The 6,250-nt window shown below is 32.8% G+C and overlaps 1 protein-coding gene across 1 annotated transcript in view; it reads left to right on the top strand.

The window, feature by feature from the left end:
• MBNL3 (muscleblind like splicing regulator 3) overlaps positions 1 to 6,016 on the top strand; it is a 66,612-nt gene extending 60,596 nt beyond the window's left edge. Inside the window, exon 10 of the mRNA XM_006769892.2 lies at positions 872 to 6,016. The gene's annotated coding sequence lies outside the window, so the exon portion shown is untranslated. The remainder of the gene's footprint in view (positions 1 to 871) is intronic.
• Positions 6,017 to 6,250: the final 234 nt, after the last annotated feature.

The following is a 6,250-nucleotide window of genomic DNA, read 5'->3' as shown; positions in this document are numbered from 1 at the left end:
AAATAGGTCCCTTCAATCATAAGAAATGTTTTTTAAAGATACCTTTGAGTATATGGAATAATTGAAGTAGCTGTGAATTGTAATAGTTTTCAGTGGTATCATTTGGGATAGTGGCAACTTGGGAATAGCACCAAATATGAGACTGTGGGTTTTGTGAACACTTCCCTGATTCTCATGAGCTGCTTCACATAAAGGTAAACAAAGGTTGTCAAATTAACTTCCAAACAGAACATGTTTGGAAATAGTGATTCCTTTTCCTTTGATTCCATTAGAAAATGTACAGGGATTTGGCACACCATAATACTTTAATATGTAACATGTTGAAAATTTCTCCAAAGTTTAAAAGATGTAATTTTGTAAAATACTATGTAGTACCTAGATTTCATATTTATTCTCCAATACATTCAGCTGAAATGTTTAAAGTTTATTTAATATTTGGATATTTTGAATGATTGGAATCAAATGTTGTTGTTGTTTTTCTATTTCCCAAGTACAGTTGACATTCAATATTACTTTATATTAGTTTCAGGTGTAAGCATGATCTTTCAATATGCTTGTTGAAGGAAGTGGATGGATGGGTGGATGCTCGCCACAAGGCTTGGCACTGTGTAGATAATGCATTAAACTATTGAGCACATCTCTGTTAACTTAGGGCAACTCTGCGCATTAGCACTCAATGAGAACCATACACTTTAGAGATGAATCTTTAAAGACCATCTCCAACAGCCCCATTTTTACAGATATTGAATATGAAATTCAGAGTGGGGAATATCTTGGTATAGTTCACATAAAGAACTGGAACAAGAACAAAGTATCCTGACTTCTGCTTCAATAACCCTTAAATATTTCTCACTCTCTTTTTCCATTTCAGTTGAAATTCTGAACAACAGAGTTATGGAGTATCAGAATCTTTCCATGAGAACCTCCATATGGCCTTTCTATATGTAGTATTGTACGTCCTCTTCTACCAACACAACAATAAGCATGATGCAGTCAATATACTAAACAAACAAAAATACCAGCCAACAAATTAAAAAGAAAGTATTAAACAATCAATGGAGATGTCAAAACAAAACATGAATAGAAAACGAACTACCATCTATCTTATTTGAATTATTAGGTAGAACACTACTATAAAATTTTGTAATTTGTCACACTGTTCTTTGTGATTTTCTAATAACTATTAGGCTGAGTAAATCTTCACAGTGGATTTTTGGCTTACTGTGCATTCTTGGTGGGTAATGTTCATCTGTTTTGAAGTGCTATTACCTTACTGTTTTGTTTACACAGTAGCCTATTAGGTTGATTTAAAAGGTAAAAATTATACCAAAATACCATTTTCCTCATTAATGTATTGTACTGTATTGTGGTATATTGTGTTGTGTTACATTTTTACATACTACAGAGTTTTGCTGTAATATCTGTGGTCTTTGGTTTCGACTAAAGTGTTACTGATGGGAAACAGAAATATGTGTGTTTAAAAAATATGACAGGTTAATGTTAATATGCTTTCTCTGTTTAGAATATTTCTGTAGGTTTCTTGGGGCAGACATTTTAAAAGCCTTACTTTTGAGTGTTCACAAAACCTGTTCATAAACATGCATGTGAATAATTTATACCTGCAGATCTGACCTTGCATAATATGATCACATTAGTACATTATTTGTGAGAGAGACATAATTACCTTCAAAAAACAAACAAAACAAAACAAGAAAAACAGGGAACTGCTTAAAACATTAACCCCTAATTTCACTCTTTAAATGGCTTATAAAACTAGAATTTACCTTTAAATGAATCTTTCAGCATTTATACTAAAAAATATGTAAAGTGCCCATTACATTTTTTATGGTTCAAGGATCCTATCTCCTAGGTTGATTGTCTAAAACAGCCATTTGTCATCTTCAGTTGAAAAATTGGTACTTGGAGACTTAAAGATATGCTAATTACAGATAATAAATTAAACGGGCATATGGGGACATGGAGATGCTTTTTACACATTGGAGAAAAGCCTGTAAAAATCATTGGATTGCTACCTTTTACACAAGAGCCATTTCTCAATGCAAATGTCTTATGCTCTTTATAATAAGTAAGGTGCAATCTAGCAAAAGTCTGTCAGGGTGAAAGAGAATTAGTTCCAAGTGAGGCCTTTCCTCCCCAAATGGACAATCTTTTCTATTGATCACAGTTGGAACCTGAGTATAGGATTAGAGAAATGGCGGGGGTGGGAAGGACGATGGAAAGACATTTAAAATTATTCTTTGATTTATTTAAAAGTTCTAGGAAGGATATCCACAGTTGGCTAGTTCGGCCGAGTTTTCAGTTTTATTAAACACCTCAGTGAAGTAGCAGTAGACTGTGATATATGTTAAGTGTTGCTTTCCCCAAACTTTATTAACAAGAGTCTCTCTCATCAAAACCAATATTGATTTGGATTCGTTTGTTTTTATATGTATTTGAAAATTATAACAGAGAGGTGTTTAAGACCCTTTGGATGAGACAGAGTGGCTGCACTCCACAGACCTGAACTGAATTCACATTACTAATTTTTATGAATTAAATTTATAACCAAGTAAAATAGTAATTAATTCCTGTTATATGAGATGCCTCATCCACCTTACTCACTTATTAAAGTTACTATTATTATACAGTAGTGGAACCATATGATATTTTACATCAACTTAGATTTAATGTTTTCTAGTTCATGAAAATGACAAAGAAAATCTGATTTAGGATACCTTAGGCAGGCTAGTAGTGTTTGAATCACAGATCAATGGAGTTGGTAAAACCTTTTCACAGAAGATGAAACTGAGGCCCAGGGCATCTCATTGGCCATTACTGTGCTCAGTTGGGCACAGTCAGACACCAATATCTCCAGGCTCCCAGTTGTTCCTCTGTTTTACATCGTTTGTACTTCAGGACATTTGAGACTCCATCCCAAAGCTGATCAAATTGGCTCAGAATACAAAAGAGCAAAATTAGCTGTATCCTGTTGATCTTAATTATCAATCCAAATCATGATCATCAGTGATATCTAACTGGTATTGCTTATATGGAGCCATCGCCATTTATTTACAGTATTGCCTGGAGTTAAAGAACAAGCGGTGTTCTGACTTTTACCTATTGATTCTTTGAACCACTTAATTTCTATTTCCTCAAATCTTAACATTGATAGAGAAGAAAGTAGAGTACATCTTTGTGAAATTGCATGTGTTTGGAACTGAGTTTTGTTAAACCTATGTCAGTGCCTCCCCAGAAGGGTAGATCTGATCACAGGACTCCAGGAAGGATGCACCTAAGCTAGTCTGGATGTATTCCTAAAGGGGATAGAGATGTTTCAGGGTAAAATGAACTTCTTTGTGTAGTTTGATATTTTTGATGCAACATGCTGTCTCATTTAACTTTTTAAACTTCTGATGAAGATGTGCATAGACAGCAAACCTAGAGTACAGTTGTTTTCATGTTGCTTTAAGCACTGGACGACATTAATAAAGACTTATATTTTAGTAAGAGGTTTGGTGAGAAATATTCAGGGTAGTTGAATTTTGGGTGCCACAATTTTTTTGTTGTTGGCATTTTAAAAATTGTTTTATAAATGAATTTAAAGAAAGAAAAGTCAAAGCACTAAAGTTTTGATACATGTGCAAAAGAATTTTGACATGATACTATTTTAAGATAACATGTTTTAGTTGTGCAATGACTTGTGCAACATCTTTATTCAAGAAAAGAAAAGAAGATTAGTCATTAGACTATAAATTTTCAGATAAAAAGAGAAGTCACAAAATTAATCAGTGACTCTAAACAGTAATTTACTGAATGAATTGTATATATAAAATTCTAATCACTTGTGATTCTTAGGTAAGATTTTATAAGCTTTGTAATTTACAAGGGCCTCTATTTTTAATTATCCAAAATTGTGTTTGTTCATTTCTCTCAGCCTTTTGCAAAAATATGCAATAGTGCTGACACTTGGACAAAATAAGTCATGTATACAGATAAAATAATCTAAAAATTATCTTTTAAGAGGGTTTTAGTAGTGTCAACTTTTTATAAAAAGCACTGTGACCATAAGTATAATTTAAAGGGAGATTAAGATTACATCAAAATTAAATGGATTCATAAAATTGGTATTTAAATACAGTATTTTCTTTTGCAATCGGAGCATGACTCTGTAACCAGCTATTGCATTTCATTTCACTTGTCTAGATTAGTCTTTAATTTGTAGTTGATTGTGATGTGAAAAGCCATCTTCTCCCTAGTCCATCAATCTTCTCCATCCATTTTTAACATGTTTTAAAGTACTTTGATTTTGCCGGAAGTGTTGTCCTATATCACTGGGCTGTGTTCACTAGTTGGTAGCCTCACCAGCTCTCAAATTAGGAAAAAGCAAGTACCTCCTCACTACCATCAGTAGGAACCAAATAAAATTAACCTTTACAACGTGAATCAGTTTTTAATAGCCTGTCCAGTAAGAATAGTAATGCCTGAATAAGGAAAACATTGACCTTAAATTGTATTAAATAATATGTAAAGAAGGCCTATTGCTACTTGGAATGTTATTGGGTTCCTTTTCCATGCCTTTGGAGAGAGTAGATGAGGATGCTCTTAGGTAAATGCAGCCACAAGGTTTTCAAGTTTTTGTAATCTGTAGGATAGGTTGTTTTGCACAGAACTATTAGAAACTGGAATCCTCTTTTATTTTTTAACTCTTCTACATTTCACACACATTGAAATAGAAATGGGGAAATATGATTTCCCAATTCTGTTGCATAGATTTAGAGAGATAGTGGCCTATTTTTAATTTTACCAGTGCCTGTTAAAAGTAATAGAATAAATAGTATGTAAAAGGGTATAACTTTTTTACAAATTTAGTTGATAACCTAATGAAACTGTAAATATAATGACAAATTAAGGTTTTTAGCACCAGCTCACTAATTGGTGCCATGTTTTCATTTTTTTCTTGTTAGTTTTTAAGGTTTTGATTTTATTACTTTTTATATTGCTAAGTGACTAATGAATTTACTTTTGAAGGAGAAGTAGAGAAAGTTTAAGATTTTACTACATGTGTTCAACCTTCTTAGATAGGTTCTAAACTGACACTGAAGCATAACAAGATATAGATTATAATCCATAACTATTCTTTACAGTTCACAGTTTAAGAACAAACTTTATATACAAATAATAACTTTAACTAATTATATTTAGTTGCTTTAGCAACAAAACTACAACATGGCTACCTTTAGACACCTTTTTGGTGAAAATTTTATTTGTAAACTATACATGGTTTTTGACAGTATGAGCATGTAGAAGATACATCTCAAATCTCAGAAAACATATATGGTTGATTTTCTTTTTGTCCAAAATTCCCATTTGAAAGCTGAATTTGTGTCCTCGTGTGACTTTTTTTTATCAAAAAGTTTACAAGTCGTGGATTCTAAAATCAAGCTTTATAGCTTATAGAATTTGTTGTGTGTGTAGGGTTTTATTCCACAGTATTTGGACTTCAAAACAAAATTGTGATATTTATGTTACCTGACCTTTTTTTTCATAACTTCATTTATTTAAAATTAAACAAGTGGCATAGCTGTAACTGCAGAGATTCTCTTTTCTGGAATTACATACTTACACAAATATATCCAAATGAGGATTAAAGAATGATAAAAGCATACTATTAAATTAATTCACTTGCAAAAACATGCATAAAGATACTGTGGAATAACCCTTTAACAGTGTTGAAGAGACATATGCTGCAGTTAACTGACTGCCTCAGTTAGGGTGCGAATGTGTGAGACACACCTTTTTTGCACTTATGTACATAGTCCATGAAAGCAATCCTTGGAGGTTTTTTTTAAATATAAGAAGTCTGTGAGAATAGTGGAAAAGTTAATAAGAGAGAGTTACTTCTAAGGCTTTGAGAGGGAGAGATGTTGCTTTGCTGTTGTGAAGGCTTTCTAGTTTGCTACAGCTGACCAAAAGAGTAGACTGGTAACAGGTAGCAGCTCAACTTCAGCTAGCAGCACTGAACAAGAGTTAAAGTACTTCACCTTTTAGCAAGATCACTAGCAGAAATTGTTTGCTTTTTAAATTAATCCTCACTGTAAACACACACACACACACACACACACACACACACACACACACACACACACCAGGCAGGTTTCTAGCTGAGTTTTTTTTCCCCCAATGGTTGCAAGTAGTGAAATACCCTGTAAATTCCAAAATGGATATTTCCATTATGATCAAATTAGATTAC

The sequence above is a fragment of the Myotis davidii genome, unplaced genomic scaffold, assembly GCF_000327345.1.
Source record: "Myotis davidii unplaced genomic scaffold, ASM32734v1 scaffold900, whole genome shotgun sequence".
NCBI classification, from domain to species: Eukaryota; Metazoa; Chordata; class Mammalia; order Chiroptera; family Vespertilionidae; genus Myotis; species Myotis davidii.
The sequence above is the reverse complement of the archived record's forward strand: the minus strand, read 5'-3'. Positions and strand labels throughout refer to the sequence as shown.